Consider the following 20,857-nt stretch of genomic DNA (forward strand, 5'->3'; position numbering starts at 1 on the left):
CTCCCAAATCTGTTTTATTGTACCCTCCCAAGTGCTTAGTACAGTGTTCTGCACATGGTAAGCACTAAATAAATACCACTAATTGATTTTCATTTTTTTTTTTTTGGTATTTTTAAGTGCTTATTATGTGTCAAGCTGTTCTAAGCACTGGAGTATGTACAGTTTAATCAGGTGGACACAGTCAAGTAAGAGGGAGAATGGATATTGAATCCCCATTTTTCCACCGAGGAAACTGAGGCACAGAGAAGTTAAGTGGCTTGCCCAAGATCACACAGCAGGCAAGTGGCAGGGCAGGGATTAGAAGTCGGGATCTCTGCTCCCAGGCCTGCCACTAGGCCACATCGCTTTTCCGTTTGACTTTATGCCTCCAAAGATGGTGATTTTGTAGCTTCTCTTGTTTGAAGGAAGGATGGAAAACTCTCCTCTGAAGCACAAGACAGTGCTTCTGGGGGATTTGGGCTGAGAAAAAAAATTCCTTTCAACTTTTAGTCTGCTGAGTACCACTTTCCACTCAAATGAGGATATAGCATTTTCCCAGTCCACCTTGAAGATAATTAAATTCTCCTTGTAAGACTGTTTGTTTCCTGGAAAGTCCATAATTATCTTAGTAAAGACCTGCCCTGTGCTAAATTAATTTCAATTGAAGGTTACAGGAGCCTCTGCCTTAGTGGTCTTTCTTCCATAATTTAAAAGCATCCGTGATCCCCTCCTGGAATGCTACCTTTATTTCTTAGGCTCCATATCCATCGTAAGCCTGGCCAAATTGGAATATAATAACCTCTCTCTACTGCCTCTAGATGTGATCTCAAGACAGGTCCCTGTTAGTGAAATCGGAATTTCCCAGCAATTGCTTCACTGAGAAGCAGCATAGGACTGAAAGTAGAGGACCTGAGCTCTCATCCAGGCTCTTCCAGTTACCTGCTGAGTGACCTTGGGCAAGTCACTTCACTTCTCTGGGCCTCTGTTTCCCATATGCATATACATATACATAGAGAGCAGCGTGGCCTAATATTAATAATAATTATGGTATTTGTTAAGCACTTACTATGTGCCAGTCACTGTATTAAGCACTGAGGTAGATCAAAGCAAATCCTTCTGGCCCCAGGCTCATGCTCTATCTACTGCACCATGTTGCTGCTTTAGTGAATAGAGTTAGAAGGACCTGGGTTCTAATCCTGACTCCACCACATGTCTACTGTGTGAACTTGGGTAAGTCAGTTAACTTCTCTAACTAAGAGAAGCAGCATGGCCCAGTGAAAAGAGCACGGGCTTTGGAATCAGAGTTCATGGGTTAGAATCCTGGCTCCGCCAATTGTCAGCTGTGTGACTTTGGGCAAGTCACCTAACTTCTCTGGGCCTTAGTTACCTCACCTATAAAATGAGGATTAAGACTGTGAGCCCCACGTGGGACAACCTGATCACCTTATATCCCCACCCCCAGCGCTTAGAATAGTGCTTTGCACGTAGTATGCACTTAACAAATACCAACATTATTATAATTATTATTCTCTGGGCCTCTGTTACCTCATATGTGAAGTGGGGATTAAGACTGTGAGCCCCATGTGGGATGGGGACTGTGTCCAACCTGATTAGCTTATATCTACCCCAGTGCTTAGAACAGTGCTTGACACATAGGAAGCACTTAACAAATGCCATCACTATTATTATATACATACGCTCTGCCTTGCCATTACCCATAGTTTTTGTCTCCTCCACATATGGCCATGAGGCTTTCTTAGGTAGAGAAGTAGCGTGGCTCAGTGGAAAGAGCCTGGGCTTTGGAGTCAGAGGTCTTGGGTTCAAATCCCAGCTCTGCCAATTGCCAGCTGTGTGACTTTGGACAACTCACTTAACTTCTCTGGGCCTCAGTTACCTCATCTGTAAAATGGGGGCTAAGACTGTGAAACCCCCCCCCCCGCCCATGGGACAACCTGATCACCTTGTAACCTCCCCAGTGTTTAGAACAGTGCTTTGCACGTAGTAGTAAGTGCTTAATAAATGCCATTATTATTATTATTATTCTAACGGCAGATTCTAAATATTCTGATTTTAGACTGAAACTCATTTTGGGCAGGGGACATTTCTACAAATTTGTTGTATTATACTCTCCCCAAGGGCTTAGCACAGTGAATTGGACACAGTAAGTGCTCAATAAATACCGTTGATTGATTGATTGTTTTTGAACAGGTGAAAATGGCTACTCCAGGCTATGCCCTCCCTGGGGATTTGAGCCAGGTTTTGGGGTTCTGGTCATTCCTGAGTGAGGAGCAGGCCGGCTGTGACCAAGGCATGCTGGGAAGGTGAATAGTAACTGTGGTATTTTTTTAAGTGCTTGCTATGTGCCAGGCACTGTACTGAGCGCTGAGGTGGATACAGACGAATCTTCTCCGTGGACCGAACGGCACTATCATTCCCTCCAGGCATTTCAAGTGGCTATTTTTCTGCCCTTCCTCCCTCTCTAACTTGACATCTTCACCTTTATGTCCAAACCTTCACTACACACATTTTCGATGTAAGAACATATTAGGACCGAAAAGCAGCTCCCAACTCCCTTGTCCATGGGAAGTAGAGACGAGGTTTCGGGAGAGAGGGTCTTCTGGGGGATGAAGATGGGGTAGGTGGGAGGGAGAAAGAAAGCAAGTTCAAACCAATTCCCCGGGAGAGGTCTGATGAGCTAATTGGATTACAGAATAGGGGCTCTGTCTCACTCACTGACCTTCTTCACTTCTTCAGAGGTCAAGTTCAAACGTGTTTAAATGCGTGTTTTCATTACATGCCTTGGTTAGAAACCCCTTTGAGGAATTCCTCAACTAGTCTATTTTCAAGGCCAGTGGGCCGTTTCTTCATTCCCCAACAGGAAGCAGCATGGTCTAGTGGGTAGAGCATGGGCCTGGGGGTCAGAAGGACCTGGGTTCTACTCCCAGCTCCTCTGGTCTGCTGTGTCACCGTGGGCAAGTCATTTCACTTCTCTGGGCCTCAGTTACATCATCAGTAAAATGGAGATTAAGGCTGCGATCCCCATGTGAGACAGGAGCTGTGGCCAACCTGATTATCTTGTATCTTCCCCAGTGCTTAGTACAGTGCCTTGTACATAGTAAGTATTTAACAAATACCATTAAAAAAGTGCTGAGTTAAGAGCTCTGACCTCATTAAATGCTCAATAAATAACATTGATTTTTTTACAGTGTTTGTTAAATGCTTACTATGTGTCAAATGCTTAGAACAGTGTTTGACACATAGTAAGCACTTAACAAATACCACTGTTACCAAATACACTGTTCTAAGTGCTGGGGTAGGTATGTTAATTAGGTTTGACACAGTCCCTGTCCCACAAGGGGCTCAGTCTAAGTAGAAAAGAGAACAGGGGAACTGAGGCACAGAGAATTTAATGACTTGCCCAAGGTCACACAGCAAGCAATTGGTAGAGCCAGGATTAGAACCCAGGTCCTCTGCCTCCCAGGCCCGTGCTCTTTCCACTAGCCCATGCTGCTTCACATTATCAATCATTCAGGAGGGCTTACTATATGCAGAGCTCTGTACTAAGTGCTTGGGAGAGTATGTTACGACAGAGTTGGGCAGTCACATTCCCTACCCATGATGAGTGTTTATTAAAGGCTTACTATTTGTCCGACACTGCGCTAAACCTCGGGTGGACGCGTCGAAGATCACAAGTAACAGTACTGCACATTAGTTTCTTCTCCACAGAATGGTCTTACTGGTATTTCTTTTCCTTGAATGGGAGCCAAAGCTGTTTGCTTTGCCATTTCCAAGCTCAGCCTGCATTGAAATGCGGCAAAACATTTTCAGCTTGGATGGTGAATGCCTATAAGAAAATTGGACCGGCTGTTCTTGGCCTGTGTTTTTCACTGCCCAAATCCCCCTGGTACAGTCATTGGCACACACGGGCTCTCCCTTTGCTTCCAGGTACTGCTCGGGGTGGGGAGTGGTCATCCCTGGAAGGACCCTAGGCTCTGGACAGAAGTCTGTGTCCATCCTGCTCACCATCAGCACTCCCTTCAACCCCAGCAGGTGTGCCAGACTGAAGATGTTGTTCACTTAATGATTATGGTATTTGTTAAGCCCCTAACTATGTGTCAGGCACTGTACTGAGCACTTGGATGGATACTAGCAAAGCAGGTTGGACACAGTCCCTGTCCCACCTGGGGTTCACAGTCTCGATCCTCATTTTAAAGATGAGGTAACTGAGGCACAGAAAAGTGAAGTGACTTGCCTGAGGTCACACAGCAGATAAGTGGTGGAGCCGGTATCAGAACTCCTCTAGGCTGTAGGAAGAGTATTAGCGTGGCTCAGTGGAAAGAGCCCGGGCTTGGGAGTCAGAGGTCATGGGTTCTAATTCCAGCTCTGCCACATGTCTTCTGTGTGACCTTGGGCAAGTCACTTAACTTCACTGAGCCTCAGTTACCTCATCTATAAAATGGGGATTAAGACTGTGAACCCCACATGGAACAAACTGATGACCTTGTATCCCTCAGTGCTTAGAACAGTGCTTTGCACATAGTAAGTGCTTAACAAATGTCATTATTATTATTATTATCACTTTGGCATTTGTTATAGTGCTTAATAATAATAATAATGATAATTGGTGAGTGCTTACTACGTGCCAAGCACTGTTGTAAGTGCTGGGGTAGATACAAGTTAGTCAGGCTTGACATAGACCCTGTCCCACATAGGGCTCACACTCTTAATCCCCATTTTACAGATGAGATAATTGAGGCTAGGATAAATGAAGTGATTTGCCCAGGGTCACGCAACAGACAGCTGGTGGAGTCAGGATTAGAACCCATGACCTTCTGACTCCCAGGCCTATGCTTTATCCACTAAGCCATGCTGCTTACTCTGAGTCGAGCACTGTCGTAACTGCTCGGGTGGATAGAAGTTCATTGGGTTGGACACAGTCGCTCTCCCACATGGGACTTCCCGTCTACTAGAGAGATGGAAATTGAATCCCGTTTTTACAGCCAAGGAAACTCAGACACAGAAAAGTTTAATGACTTGCCCAGGGTCGCACATTTGGCAGCTAGTGGTGAAGATGGACTCAATCCCCTAGAACAAACTAGAACTGGGCTTCTGCATGGTGGTTTCAATCAATCAGCAGGCCATTGGTAGAGTTGAGGCTGGAACCTAAATCTCTCTTAGTTGTGGGCACTTTCCATTTCACCTCATTGCCTTTTCCCCCTCCTCTGCCCTGATCTTTAATTCCCCCTTAAATTGTATAATTAGGACAAGTGGGTAGAGAATCGATACAGTGAGATTGAGGCATCATATCTACCAACTCTGTTGTACTCACCCAAGTGCTTTGTACAATGCTCTGCACACAGTAAATGCTCACTAAATACCATTGATTGATTGATTGATTGATTGTAGGTGTTTGTAGGTAACTCTTTCTGAGGATCCTTTCTGAAAAAATGCAGGAAACAACATCCAAGAGTACAAGATCCTTGTAAAGTGAATCAGTGAAAAATGGAAGCAGCCCAATTTTACTGTCATAGGGAACTTGGCGAGCAGATTGTTCGTTCTGCAGAAGCTAAAAGTAGAATCCTAAGAGTTTGCAAGACCTTCTCACTAGAAGGTCAGAAACTAAAAGCTCCACCTCATATCTTTCCCTTACCCCCATGAGGGCATGGGCCAGGAGTGGGAATAAATATTCTGCCTAAAAATGGTATTTGTTAAGCAGTTTCTATGTACCAGGCACTGTGCTAAGCTCTGGGGTTGATACAAGCGAATCAGGTTGGACACAGTCCATGTCCTACATGGGTCTTATGGTCTTGATTCCCATTTAACAGATGAGGTAACTGAGGCCCAGAGGGGTGAAATGACTTACCCAAGGTCACACAGCAGACAAGTGAGGGAGCTGGGATTAGAACCCATGTCTTTCCAACTCCCAGGCCTGTGCTCTATCCCCTAGACTACCCTGCTTCTCAAGTTGTGCCATAGTCAGATGGGAGCACAATAAAAAGTTCTTATGGGCAAGTGTGAAGGATGACTACTTAGTATAATGGCACAACCTACAGGCGAAAAACCCAAACCCACTCAAAATTCCCTTTAGAATGTAAGCTCCTTGAAGCCAGAAACTGTGTTAAATCCCCGCTTTGTATTTTTTCTATTGTTTAGTGCAGTGTGTTGCACCCAGTGGGTGCTCAATAAATAGTAAGCACTTGAGAAGTAAGAACTTCTTATGCTCTTATTGGATGATTCCAGGAATCTGTTGTGTGGAAAAAAGGGTATTGCTTAGCTCTTCCCTTCCTGGCTTGCAAGTGAGAAAAACATTGTTTAGTAATAATAATAATAACAATAATAAAAATATGAGGAACCCCCAGAGGAGATGCAGCCATGAGACCATCTTCCTCTTCATCAGATTTCTAAATAATAATAATAATGTTGGTATTTGTTAAGCACTTACTACGTGCCAAGTACTGTTCTAATCACTGGGGTAGATACAACGTAATCAGGTTGTCCCGTGTGGGGCTTACAGTCTTCATCCCCATTTGACAGATGAGGTCATTGAGGCACAGAGAAGTTAAGTGACTTGCTCAAGGTCACACAGCTGACATGTGGCAGAGCTGGGATTAGAACCCATGACTTCTGACTCCCAAGGCCGGGCTCTTTCCACTAAGCCACGCTGCTTCTCCTTGAATCCCAGCAACCAGGTAGATCCTCAGTGGCTGCTCACCAAGAGAGGATGGGACCCTCACCTGTTGGGAGAGAAGCAGCTGGGCCTAATGGAACTAGTGTGAGACTGGAAGTCAGGAGACCTGGGTCCCTATCCAGGCTCCACCACCTGCCTCTTGTGTCACCCCAGGTAGCCCCTTGACTTCTCAGCACCTCAAATGGGATTCAATACCCATCCTCCCCTTAGACTGTGAACCCCTGTGGGACAGGGACTGTGTCCAACCTGATTGTATTGGGGCTGCCCCAGTGCTTGGCACAGTACTCTTTGTGGGTTGGGAATCTGATGGCTCAGTTATATTGTACTCTCCCAAGTGTTTGGTACAGTGCTCTCTACCTAGTAAGCACTCAATAAATTTGATTGATTGATTGCCTGGCCCCCAGTCAGAGCAGAACAAACATCCCTTTATGATGATGATTGCATTTTGGCTCCCCCAGTGCTTAGCCCAGTGCTTGGCCCCTGGCCAGAGCCGAACAAACATCCCATTATGATTTTGATTATATTGGGGCTACCCCAGCACTTAGCACCATGCTTGGCCCCAGGTCAGAGCTCATTGTGGGCAGGGATCGTCGCTCTTTATTACTGTATCGTCCTCTCCCAAGGGCTCAGCACAGGGCTCTGCACCCCGTAAGTGCTGAATATAGCTGAGTGAATGAATGAGTGATGCCAGTTTACTTGTTTTGATGTCTTCTCACTCTCCGCTTCAAGGCTCTTCATCCCCTCGCCCCCTCCAACCTCACCTCCCTTCTCTTCTTCTCCAGCCCAGCCCACACCCTCCGTTCCTCTGCTGCCGCTAACCTCCTCACTGGGCCTCGTTCTCGCCTGTCCCACCATCTACCACCGGCCCACGTCCTTCCCCCGGCCTGGAATGCCCTCCCTCCACACAACCGCCAAGGAGCTCTCTTCCTCCCTTCAAAGCCCTACTGAGAGCTCACCTTCTCCAGGAGGCCTTACCAGACTAAGCCCCCTCCTTCCTTTCCCCTTACTCCTCCCACCCTACCTCCTTCCCCTCCCCACAGCACGTGTATATATGTTTGTACAGATTTATTACTCTATTTATTTTACTTGTACATATTTGCTATTCTATTTATTTTGTTAATGATGTGCATATAGGTTTAATTATATTTGTTCCGACGATTTTGACACCTGTCTACGTTTTGTTCTGTTGTCTGTCTCCCCCTTCTAGACTGTGAGCCCGTTGTTGGGTAGGGACCGTCTCTATATGTTGCCGACTTGTACTTCCCAAGCGCTTAGTACAGTGCTCTGCACACAGTAAGCGCTCAATAAATACCATTGAATGAATGTCTGTCTCCCCCCCCTCCCCCAATCTGTAAGCCCGTTGTGGGCAGGGATTGTCTCTCTTTATTGCCGTATTGTACTTTCCAAGCGCTTAGCGCAGTGCTCTGCACCCAGTAAGCGCTCAATAAATACGATTGAATGAGTGGATGGATGAATGAATGAGTCCCGCAATGGTTAGGATGACGGTGATTGGCCGGCGGGTGGGGGTAGCGCTCTGCCCCCAGCGGCAGGAGACGGGATTGCAGGGGAGCCGAAGAGCCGAGAAGCCGAAGAAGAGCCGAACGCCCGGCCGGTCCTCCGCGTCCGGGGGCTGGATGGAGCCGGGCGAGCGGCCGGCCCCAAGGGCTAGCACTTTTCCCTGCGGCTGCGGGCGCCATCCATCCAACTCAGCCAGAGCTGACGAGGTGCGAAGCACTGTCCTAAGCGCTTGATTCCGCAGCCCCCCGCCCCCCGCCTCGCCGGTGAGTCACCGGAGCATGTGCGGAGGAGCCCCGCTGCTGGCTAGTTACTGATGCTCCTTAGACAGCTGGACGGGGGGCTGGCGACCAGATCCGGGCAAGAAGCCCCCCGGAGAGGGAAGGATTATCGCTCCGGCTGCGAAAATCCGGGAGACATCAAGCTCCTCGAAAGACGCCTCCCCCATCTCTCTAGTGCTTTCCCGGGTGGTCCAACGCCCTCCCTTGCTAGCCCACGAGTCCCCTCACTAGCCCCGGACAGGTGAGTTGCCCCTCACTTCTCCCCCCAGGACTTTTAAGAATTGCAATATCTGGGAAGCGCTCATTACGTGCCGGGCACTGTACTAAGCGCGCTATCAGGGCTTTTCGCACATGTCGCCTATCTCCAAAGTAATGCACAGACAACTTTTTTTTGGTGGGGGGGGGTCTGGGGAGGCATCGCAAAGTCAGCTGAAGGGGATGACTTATTAGCCCGTCGTTAGTTCTCCCCAACGCTTGTTGGAGTAGAGGGGATGGTGTGGGGATTTGGCCGGCAAAATTGCCTCCCCCTGGGAGTTGGGGCCATCTTAAAATTTAAAGTAGAAGTGGGTGATATTTAAAGTAGAAGCGTGGGTCCGGGGGGTGGGGGGGTCTTTGAGGAAGAATAGAATAAGAAAGGAGAACGTTTTCTTTTCAGGCACTTAGTATATGTAGGCTATGTAGCAATCTTGCCTTTCTCGTTCAGCTGTGGTTGATGGCATTTAAGGTTTAGAGGCTTGTAGGGGATCGGGAGTGGTGCAATTTTTGTGGGTTTTTTTGTGTGGGTTTTTTGGGGGAGGGTACATGCTGTTTCTAAGTAGAATATGTTTAGGTAGGAGCCACACGCCGATTCAGAGTCTAAAGGATTCTTCTGGACCGGTCGATTTTTATCTTATTCCTCTGACCGTGCCTCGTTAACTTATGCAGCAGCAACAGAACCGCTTTGTTTTTGCAAGTCACATAAAAGGCAGAAGGACAGCTTTTTAGACATTAGGTGCGTGTGTGTTTCATGCGATTTGCGTGGCAGTGATACATTTCAGAATCAAAAAGCAGGGATCGCTGTTCTAGCCGTTTCCTTAGAAATGTAGCGCAGCACATATTCCTCTGCCTCTATTGCGTGCATTTTAGCGCACTCGAATGAACACTGGCTGTATAACCACCAGAGAGTGTTTGCTATTTGGTGACTGTGGTGTGGCGATGATAAATAGTCTTTTGGTTCAGCATTTGTAGGTTCGCAACCTGTTACTCTCCCACTTTCTAAATCCCCAGCCTGTCCCAATCGGAACATGATAACTTGCTATCCACCTCTAAGGGTATCTGCTTTTTCTTTCTGGAGGTAGGGATGGACTGTGTTGTCCACATTTCAAAGGTCATCCCCTATCTAAAACCCAGACACAATCCAGAGATAAAATCATTTTATAGGTGGTTAGGTTTGGGGGGATGAGAGGGGGAGGGAAAAAAAAAGCCAGTTTAGCCAACTTTAGAACAAAATTTGCTATATAAAGTCAACACATAGTCCTCCTTTTGAGGAATCTGCCCTCTGATGAAATATGTTTGGTGAAGAGCAACGTAGAACTCTAGGTACAACAGGGTTTATAGGTGGTATTGAGTCATAATAAAAAGTACATGCTTTTATCTCTGCTCCTCCATGAAGTGGGCTGCCTGTGTAATCATTCTAACCTGATCCCATTCATCCTTACTGTAGTGTTGTAGTATAAAACAGGAGTTTAAGCTTGGTGGGTGCATTTTAGTTATGAACGTTCTGAGAAAGAAGAGTCACTTTGTTCCAGGGGCCGCAGGATCAGTTTTGATTATCACTGTATAATTCTGAAACACTTCCTCTTTGTAGAAGGAAGACCGTGTTTATTCTCGCAAGTGAGGAAATCTCTTGAAACGTTTTGAGAAATAAAAGTAAACCTATGTCCTCGGAAGCAAGCATTTTAGATCCGGAGTGAGGAAAGAATGCCGAAAGCTATAGAAACAACTCAGTTTTAAGAACAAAAATCTGCCTTCAACCCTCTGTAAATGTCAGCACGCTCCCTCTCTCTTCTAAGAAGTGGTTTAGGAAAGATTTCCAGTATCTCCTGCTCTGCTAAGGCTTTGAGGAAAACGTTTAGTAGCTGAACAAACTGAGAAGTTTGAATACCTATGAGGGAAGTGACAACACTTGAAGTCCGAATAAAACATACAAAATGGAAAAAACATTACCAGATGAAAACCAAAAACAAACGACCAATCATTACCGAGAGAGAATCAAAAACAAACAAATGGAAAATCATTACCATGTGAGCATCAAATGCCACACCTGGTGTCCAGTGTTTAGCCTCTACTGACTGACTAAATCTGATCTGTCAGGGGCTGTGGAGGGAGTTCAGTGGGATTGGGGAATCCATTTTGCAGCACTTTCTCAATTCCAGATTAACCTGGGAAATTTGGTTGTTCTAGTTCCAAGTGGAAAGCAATGTGGCCTGGTAGAAAGAGCTTGGGCTGAGAGCCAGAGGACCTAGGTTCTAATCCCAGCTCCACCACTTTGATGCTTGTGACTTTGGGCAAGACACTTCACTTCTCTGGACCTCAGTTTCCCCATTAGTAAAATGGGGATTCAATACATGTTCTCCCTCCTTAGACTGTGAGCCCTTTATGGGACAGGCACTACATCCAATCTGCATATACAAAAATAAATCATATATACTTTCTCCTCTGCTAGACGGTAAGCATATTCTGGGCAGGGAATGTTTCTATCAATTCTGTTGTATGGTGCTCTCCTGAGCACTTAGTACAGTGCTCTGTACACAGTAGGTGCTCACTAAATGCCATTGATTGATGTACAGTAGCTACCTCAGTGCTTAGTACAGTGCCTGGCACATAGTGAGCACTTAATAAATACCACTATTCATTATTTATATTTATTTTTATTATTCGTTCTCAAGTGGTCACTTGCAGGAGTTTACCTGCTTTCTCTGTGATGAAGAAACACCAAATTTGATTTTTCTCCTCTGTGGTATACCCTGTGTCTTCTCTTTCTAACTGAAATTACCTTGATTTCATGAATTTGTTTTCTCTCCCCTGTGTGTATGGTCTTTGGTAACCTTCTTCTCAGCGGACTAAAACAAACCCGTGGCTGGCTCTCACATGTGAAAGAGAAATAAATTTAGCCTTCTGGAACCTTGCTTGAGCTTGATCCAATCCAACCGAGGGAGGGAGTTAGTTTATTGTCTTAGGTCTGGGTGCTACTTTTACTTATAAGAACCACTCAGCTGTGCTGTGGGTTCAGAGACGGGGGTTTGGCTAGGAGATCTTCTACTGGTTTCAGGCATCTCTTTGGAGCTAAAAGAAGCCAACCTGTTAGAATTGCCATGAGTCATATCTGAACATCATATGGGAAGAATCATAATTAGCTCTTCTTCCACAGAACTGCTTTCTTTAAGTTCCTTAAAATAAGTGGTTTGTTTTAATAGCCCCTGCTAAGCCACCCCCTTTGGATAAAACTGGCCTCTGGCACTCAATTTGCTTCTAACTTCTTCCTCCTACTTGTAACTTATTTGGATGTTTACATTCCCCCTGGCTAGAATGAAAGCTCCTTTGAGGACAGGGATGTTGTCTGTTAATTCTGTTGCACTCTGCCGACTGGTTAGTACAGAGCTTGGCAGACGAGTGCTCAGTACTATAGACTGGTGTTCGGACCTTTGTAGAAAGGATTCTAAAGTGATCGGTGCCACAGTGGCGCGAATCTAAGAAGGGAAAGAAACAGTCGTGGGAGATGAAAACTCTCCATAATGGATACTCGGCTTCTGCCATTTGCTTAAGATGTCTGCATTTCCCCACCGAGTGTTAGTTTGGGAACTGCTGATGGAAGTTCAGCTTGTGCTTTTGATAAGATGGTTAGGAAAACCACAGCCTTAAATGAGGACCTGTCCTCTCATCCCTGAAACAGAGCTGAAGGTGTATATATCATTAATAGTAATCATGCTATTTGTTAAGCACCTAACTGCTTACGGTCAGACCAGAGAAACATTCCCTGCCCCACACAGATCTCTCAATCTAAGGGGAAAGAGAACAGGTATTTAATCCCCACTGTATAGATGAGAAAACTGAGGTACAGTCCTGTGCTCTTTCCACTAGACCACATTCCTTGGGTTGTTTTCCTTTTCACTTGGCTCTCCAAAGCAGAACTGTGGGCAATCAGAGGCCATAAGATTGGGCTTGAGGTGAGCTAGCTAACGGTGTTTTTAGCCTTGACTGCGGCAGCTGTTGAGCAGAGTTACTGTGAGCAGGGTGATTTCATGGAGACTCCGGTTCACGCTTCTAGGAAACTTTTAGGCAAGAGACTGAAATCAACTATGATGCTTTGAATACCTTCTGAAAGGTGCTTTTCCCATGGTCTGCTATTTGTTCAGCTTCTTCTCACCAAGGCTAAACCTAGGGAAGGAGGATTCCCAGCCATTGTTAGGTAATGAGAGGCCCAGTTGGGTTCCATTAGGTTTTTAACCAAACTATAAAGCAGTCATGCTGGTTTCCAAGAAGTTGCAGGCAGAAAATTCACCAGGAGTGTGGTGGTGATGATGGAGTCTTTCATGAAATGACCTGACACAGAGAAGCAGCATGGTTTAATGGATAGAGCACAGGCCTGGGAGTCAGAAGAACCTGGGTTCTAATCCTGGCCTGTCTGCTGTGTGACTTCTGGCAAGTCATTTCACATCTCTGTGCCTCAATTACCTCATCTGTATGGGGATTAAAATTGTGAGTCACATGTGGGACAAGCACTGTGTCCAACCTGATTAATGTGTATCTACCCCAGTGCTCAGAACTGTGCTTGGCACTTAGTAAGTGCTTAACAAGTACCATAATCATTATTATAATCACCACTGCCCTTGCATATTTATATCTAGCCTCAATGCTGACCACCCTATCAATAACTATCTTGTTTATCTCCAAGCTCATTATGGGCAGGGATTGTGTCTTGGGCATTTCCTAGTGCTCAGCACAATGCATTGCACCTAAAATGCACTCGAAAACCATTAATACTACTACTACTCTGGTGAACTTCAGCTCTGAGATGGTAGAATCAGTACTGTCATGGGTTCTAATCCTGGCTCCATGACTCATCTGCTGGGTGACCTTGGGCAAGCCACTCAACATCTTCATGCCTCAGTTACCTCATCTGTAAAATGGGGATTAAGACTGTTTGGCCCACGTGGAATAAGGGGCTGTGTCCAACCCGACTTGCTTGTATCCACCCCAGCACTTAGTACAGTATCTGGCACATAGTAAGCACTTAACAAATACCAAAATAATAATAATTATTATTAGTAATAATATTCAAATGCTTGTTGTGTACAAAGAACCAGGGAAGAGTAAGTGCGTGGGAGTGCATGGGACACCATTCCTAGCCCTCAAGGAGCTCAAAATCCAAGTACAGAAGGCAGGGAGAGGGGACCAACGACAGACAAAAATCACACAAAGGAACAGGTTCTGGTGATCCTCTGAGGCGTGGCATGCAATAATAATAATAATGATGGCATTTATTAAGCACTTACTATGTGCAAAGCACTGTTCTAAGCTCTGGGGAGGTTACAAGGAGATCAGGTTGTCCCACGGGGGGCTCACAGTCTTAATCCCCATTTTACAGATAAGAGAACTGGGGCACAGAGAAGTTAAGTGACTTGCCCAAAGTCACACAGCTGACAATTGGCAGAGCTGGGATTTGAACCCCTGACTCCAAAGTCCATGCTCTTTCCACTGAGCCATGCTGCTTGGGTGCAAGCAAAGGATTTGTATAAGCAGGACCCATTTCTGGCCAGTGCCAAGAAAATGGGAAGTACTTCAAAGTTTTCAAAGAACTCAATTATGAGGCTCAAGTTAACGGAGATTTTTGCACTCCAGCTGGGATCCATACCCAAGCAATTAGTACAGAACTGTTGCTGGGGATCTTAGAGTCAGTGAGTTGGGTGATATATTTATTGAGTGACCCAGAGAGCACCCAACGTTCTTCTTTCCATCTCTCTCTCTCTCTCTCTCTCTCCTTCCTCCATCTGCCTCTTTGCAGGCAGAGAAAAATGGTATATTTCCCCTCAGGTGAGGAGAGCTGTCATCTCCTGTTTTTGTTCTCTGAGGCATTAATTAGCAGGAAAAGTATGATGAAACAACAGTTGTTTGGAAGTCAGAAGGCCCAGGTTCGAGTGTGAGCTCTGTCAGTGGCCTGTTCACAAACCTCTCTACCTCAATTTACCCATAAGCAAAATGGGGATAATACCTGCCTTTCTACCTACCTCACAGTGTTATTGTGAGGGCAGAAATGAGATAAGTAACATGAGGGTTTGTAAATCAAAAATACTCTGTTATTATTGCAAATACCATTATTATTATTTTTGTTATTACTATTAATGCTACTGCCTAATGATTTCTTGGTCAGTCAGAAAAGGGCCTCTCTACTGTCGACTGAATTGTTTTGGAAACTTGTTTCTGAAGAGATCTTTCCTTTTACTGACTGGTTATGGCTGTGCGATTAAATTTGGGATTAGAAGCGGGTTGAGAGAAAAGCAGACCCCGGAAACCAGCTTAATCAAGGCATCTGCTGAGCACAATGAGTTAAGAGCTAAGCGCTTTAGTAGGCGTTCAAATTAAGGGTGTTTGCCCATTGCGTGAACTGTAGCATTGCAGGCACTCTTTCCCAGTGGTGAAAGGGGCGTGATGTGCTCAAATCCTCACAGGAAAGGCTGGCGCGTGTGTTAATGGTAGGCAGGTGTTAGACTGTTCATTACCCATAGAACCGCCACAGACTCGCTGGTCTCTGAATTCATTCATTTAATTGTATTTATTGAGCGCTTACTGTGTGCAGGTGTAGGGTGGGAGTCTGAATCCCGCAATACAGGGGAGGTGAGGTTTCTGAGACGTGTCGTGTAGTGGAAAGAGCACGGGACTGAGGGTGGTCTTGGAATGTGTTCTAGACCCAGCTCCTCCATTTGCCTGCTGGGCGACCTTGGGTAAGTCACTGACCTTCTCTGGGCCTCCGTTTTCTCACCTATAAACCGGTATAAAATTTTCTCCTGCTTTTGGGGAATGGCAACTTGATCTGATCTATCTTGTATCTGTCTACCCCAGCACTTGACATATGGTAAGCACTTAATTGTTATTCAATCATATTTATTGAGTGCATACCATCCGCAGAGCCCTGTACTAAGCACTTGGGAGAGAACAATATAACCATCAACAGACTTATTCCCTACCCACAATGACCTTATTATCACTGTTGTTGTTCAAATATTTCTCAGGTGGAAATGCTTCAGAACATGAGACCCTAATCCATTGTGTCAGAGACATGTTCTGTCAACCACACGAGAAGCCAAGCATGCTTATTCTCTCAAAGGATTCATCTATTAAAACTTGGCCTGTTATGCAAGAAAGGCAGACCCCGCGGGAATGAAAAGTGAAGGTCAGGTTTACTGCTCGGGGTGGGCCGGGGGGGGAAGACCAGGAGGGGGGCCCAGCTTCATTCAGGGCCTTTGGGGGGCAGGCAGGTTTGGGGCATTGACCCTACCTCCACACACTCGAGCAGTTTGGGGTTCACTTCCGGAACACCAGCAGTCATGGGGAGAAATTGGCTCTGGAACCGAGGACTGGATTTGAGAGGGGAAGGGTTTCAGGGCGGTTCTTCCTCTAGACGTAAGCTCATTATGGGCCGCGAACAACTAATTCTGTTGTAGTCTCCCCAGTGCTTAGTTACAGTACTCCGCACATAGTAAGCACTCAAAAAATATCACCAATTGATTGAGGGATGATCTTAACTATTCCAGGGTTTAAGGCTTGCCTCTTTGCAAGTTGGGAATCACTGAGAGCTCTTAAAGATGGCAGGCAATCAGTAATCTCTCCTGAGCACCTTCTGCGATTGGGGCATTGCACTAAGCAGTTGGGCCAGTGCAATAGCGTTAGAAACCCAGACCTCCACTCTCAAATGTTGTCTTTGCCCAAGTCTGAAACCTGTAGGGTGTCTCTGGTCCTTATTACTTCTCTGTGAGAAGCAGAAGCTGAATAGCAGCCTGGCCTAGTGGATAGAGCATGGGCCTGGGAGGCAGAAGGACATGGGTTCTAATCCCGGCTCCACCATTTGTCTCCTGTGTGACCTTGGGCAAGTCGCTTAACTTCTCTGTGCCTCAGTGACCTCACCTGAAAATTGGGGATTAAGACTGTGAGCCCCAAGTGTTGGACTGTGTCCAACCCAATTTACTTGTATCCAACCCAGCGCTTAGTACAGTGCTTGGCATTTAGTAAGCACTTAATGGATACCACAATTACTATTATTATAATTAAAGGCCCTAATGCATGTTGGAGGGGAAGGGGCTGGTCCAAGGGGCTTCACTGTGGCAACCACATCTGCACCACTTTTATCTGGAGATGCAAAACGTTCAGTTTGAAAGACTCCTTCTGTCCGTCAAGAAGATACAAAGCTCCAATCATTTAAGTGGATCTTTTTTTGGTTGCATTTTGATTTCATTTGCCTCAAGCCATATAAATTAAATAAAAACAAATGACGTGCTTTTCCATTAGCAGATATTACCTCATGTCCATCTTATTCTTTATTTTTTAATTGTCATCAAAAAATGATCTCCAGCAATTTGCCCAGGCACAGCCTGGCTAAACTGCTAGCTTCCCTCGATGGAAAAATCAAATGGTGTTTTTCCATTTCCAGTGGCACTTTGTGCTAATGGCACTGATCTTTCTCTCCGGTAAAGAGCCTCTTAATGGTGGCAAGCTGAATATTTGTAGCAGTTGCTCTGGTGAGGGCCTTTTGTAACTTCAGGATTGGCTGCCTCACACCCAGCTTTAATAACAGCAGTATTTCAGGGTAACACACTCAAGTTGGCTGTAAAAAGGACCTTTGCGAAACACTATTTCCAGTTCAGAGGCAGTAGAGTGTCTGGGAAATAGGATTTTCTGGATCCTGAGTCTGTTTTGGGGAAAAAGTACACCCCTGTGATACAAGCTCCAGTTGGACTGTAATCATTCCTGTTCTCGTGGTTTCATAATGACAATAATAGTAACTGCGGCATTTGTTTAGTACTTACTTTGTTCCAAGCACTGAGGTAGATCCAAGATCATCAGGTCCCACATGGGGCTCACAGTGTAAGTAGGAGGGAGAACAGGTATTGAATCCTTACTTGGCAGATGAGGGAACTAAGGCACAGAGAGGATAAGTGACTTCTCCAAGGTCACACAGCAGGAAGTGGTGGAGTTGGGATTGGAACTCAGGTCCTCTGACTCACAGGCCTGTGCTCTTTTCACTAGGCCACGTTACTTCATAGACCATAAGCTCCTTGTATCTACGAACTCTGTTGTGTTGTACTTTTTCAAGCGCTTAGTAGAGTGTTCCATACCAAGTAAGCACTCAAATATCATTTGACTACTAGTCTGAGAAAACAAAGCAAAATGAATGGTGAGTAAAGGCTAGGTGGGAACTGTTAAAGGGCAGATGAAGAAAAAAACCCTAGAACTACTTATTTTTTCCCTCCTTCTGTAGTCAAGGCTTCTTGTTGCTGTTTATCTGCATAGCCCAATTTTTTCCTCATGTCTTTTATGTTAAGGTACTTTAGTAGGAATGGAACTGGCTATCCGTGTATAGAATGTGCTTGCTGAATAATTGTAGGGGTGCCTTAATTTGGCTTAAAGACGTTCCCCTCCTCCTTCCCCCCAAATTCCAGGATATGGCTGGGATTTTGAAAATGGATTAGGAAATCCTGGGTTATGGATCAAAAATGAGCTGTGGCATTGATCATAAATGGGACAAATTACACCATCCATAAAATCATACATTCCAAGATCAGAGAATCTGGGAGAATGCAGTCTCCAGACGTCATCTAGGGCAGCCCCCTGCCTCCAGGCTAGATGTTCTCCAAACAGCCTCAGGCCAATGGGTCTCCAACCTCTCTAAAAGCCCTCCTGAGCAGGAATGATGATCTGAGCGTTCATTAATCACCACTTCTTCAGGGAAACAGTTGCATTTCATACTCTAATAAGGACATTTTGAATGTGCAATAGAAAATAAATGTGGGCAATTATCCTGAATTTTCAAGAATAACAGTGATTGTAATCTATTCCAAAACCGTCCACAAGGGTGTGCAGTGCGTGACTCTTCTTTTGAAATCATTATATTTGATTTACATTCCCTGTTTTGATATTTTTCCAGTCAGATTAACCCTTCAGGATTTCACCAATCTCCCTTTCCTTCCAAGAACCTCTTCTTCCCATCCACCCCCGCTTTTTCTTTAAGACAAGATCCTGTTTATGGCCAAGGGCGGTGATTATTTTATCAAAGCAGTAAAAGGAATAGTGTGGTCTGGTGGAAAGAGCACGAGCCTGGGGGTTAGTTGATCTGGGTTCTGATTCCAGCTCTGCCACTTGCTGTTGCCATGTGACCCTGGGAAATTCACTTTGGTTCTCTGAGCCTCCATTTCCTCATCTGTAAGATGGGGATTAAATACCTGTTCTCTCTCCCTCTCAGACTTTGAGCCCCACGTGGGGCAGTGGCACTGTCCAACCTGATTATCTTCTGCCTAACTCCATGCTTAGTACAATGCTTGACACATAGTAAGCATTTAACAAATACCACTTATTTTCATGGAGGAGCAGCATGGCGTAGTGGATAGAGCATTGGCCTGGGAGTCAGAGGTCATGGGTTCTAATTCCAGCTCTGCCACTTGTCTGCTCTGTGATCTTGAGCATGTCACTTCATTTCTCTGTGCCTCAGTTACCTCATCTGTAAAAACGGGATTGAGAATGTGAGCCCCACGTGGGGCAGGGACTGTGTCCAACCTAAATTGCTTAAATCCACCCCAGCATTTAGTACAGTGCCAAGCACACAATAAGTGCTTAACAAATACCGTAATGATTATTATTTCTATTATTTTTATTGTTATGGAAAGTTGCTAATATATCCTCCAAGTAGGACCAATTGCTAACACAAGTTTTTCTGAACCTAATTTAGAGAAAAAATTCTCTACTAAGAGACAGTGCTTTGTGAGCTTTTTAAATAGCCCCAAATAAAAACGTGGCTGCCCTTTTAATGTATTTTGTCAAATCCTTGGGAGAGTACTGTAGTTAGTAGATAGGATCTCTGCCCTTTATAGATGTCTAATATAACATGTTGTTAGAGAAACTTTCACAAGTTGGTACCTTGAAGTTTGCTCTTTGGATGTGAAGGTGTGAAACAACTTGGCTGTGAAGGTGTGAAACAACTTGGGAGTAGTTAAGGTAACTAAAGGAAAATCCATTTGGCTGTCGGGGGAGAAACAAATCGGATGAATATGAATTAAGCAAAATCTAAACCTTCTTTTCCCTGAACACTGAGAGTACTGAGCATTCCTGAGCATGTCAGACTATAGACTGTAAGGTCCTTGTGGGCAGGAAACGTATCTAGCAACTCTATTTTATAGTGTATTCTCCCAAATGCTTAGTACATTACTCTGCACATGGTAAGAGCTCAATAAATATGATTGGTCAGAGATTCACAGCCTTTTATGTGGTTTTCTAAGCCAAGAAAACAAACATCCAAATTGTGCCCTTCTCCTTTTTGATCCACTGGACTGTCAAAAGTGAGTGGATTGGAATGAGTGGAAAATAACAGCTAGTGAGTAGCATTTTTAAAGTGTTTTTTTTTTAAATTCCAGAGGCTTAATAATAATGGTTAATATGAAGTTTTGCTATGTGCTTACTCTGGGTGACGCACTCTTATAATCTGGCCATATACAGCCCTGGTCCCACATGGGGCTCACAGTATGAGGGAGCAAGAACAGTTATTGAACACCCATTTTACAGATGAGGAAATTGAGGCACAGAGAAGTGCCTTGCTCAAGGTGACAAAGAAGGCAGGTGGTAGAGCCAGGATTTGACCCCAGGTCTAATCCAGTCCTGAGCTCTTTCCACTAAGCCACTCTGCTTACATTTTTGAGATGGGAACACTTCCCACAGTCACCGATTATGGAGCAGTAATAACCTCTGCCCCTGCCCTCCCCTCTGCCCTCCTAGAGTACAGTGCATTCCATGTTCCTTTTTGAAAGCTGCCCTTTAAAGCAGTCCATCACCTTGCCCCCTCCTACCTCACCCTTAAAGGAGTGAAGAGTACGGGTTGGGTTGTAGTAGGAGAACACTCCTACTACAACCCAACCCGTACTCTTCACACTTTTAATCCCAACCCACTTGCTGTACCTTGATCTCATCTATCTCGCTACTGAACTCTCTCCCACATCCTGCCTCTGGCCTGGAACGCCCTCCCTCCTCATATCTGGTGGACAATTACTCTTCCCCTATTCAAGCCTTATTGAAGGCACTTCTCCCCCGAGAGGCCCTGACTAAGCCCTCTTTTCCTTTTCTTCAACTCCCTTCTTCATCGCTCTGACTTCCTCCC

At 45.3% G+C, this 20,857-nt stretch overlaps 1 protein-coding gene across 1 annotated transcript in view; it reads left to right on the forward strand.

The window, feature by feature from the left end:
* The first annotated feature begins 8,274 nt into the window (after positions 1-8,274).
* WSCD1 (WSC domain containing 1) overlaps positions 8,275-20,857 on the forward strand; it is a 57,772-nt gene continuing 45,189 nt past the window's right edge. The window contains exon 1 of the mRNA XM_038759867.1: positions 8,275-8,704. The gene's annotated coding sequence lies outside the window, so the exon portion shown is untranslated. The remainder of the gene's footprint in view (positions 8,705-20,857) is intronic.

Source organism: Tachyglossus aculeatus, chromosome 17 (genome assembly GCF_015852505.1).
Source record: "Tachyglossus aculeatus isolate mTacAcu1 chromosome 17, mTacAcu1.pri, whole genome shotgun sequence".
Taxonomy (NCBI): domain Eukaryota; kingdom Metazoa; phylum Chordata; class Mammalia; order Monotremata; family Tachyglossidae; genus Tachyglossus; species Tachyglossus aculeatus.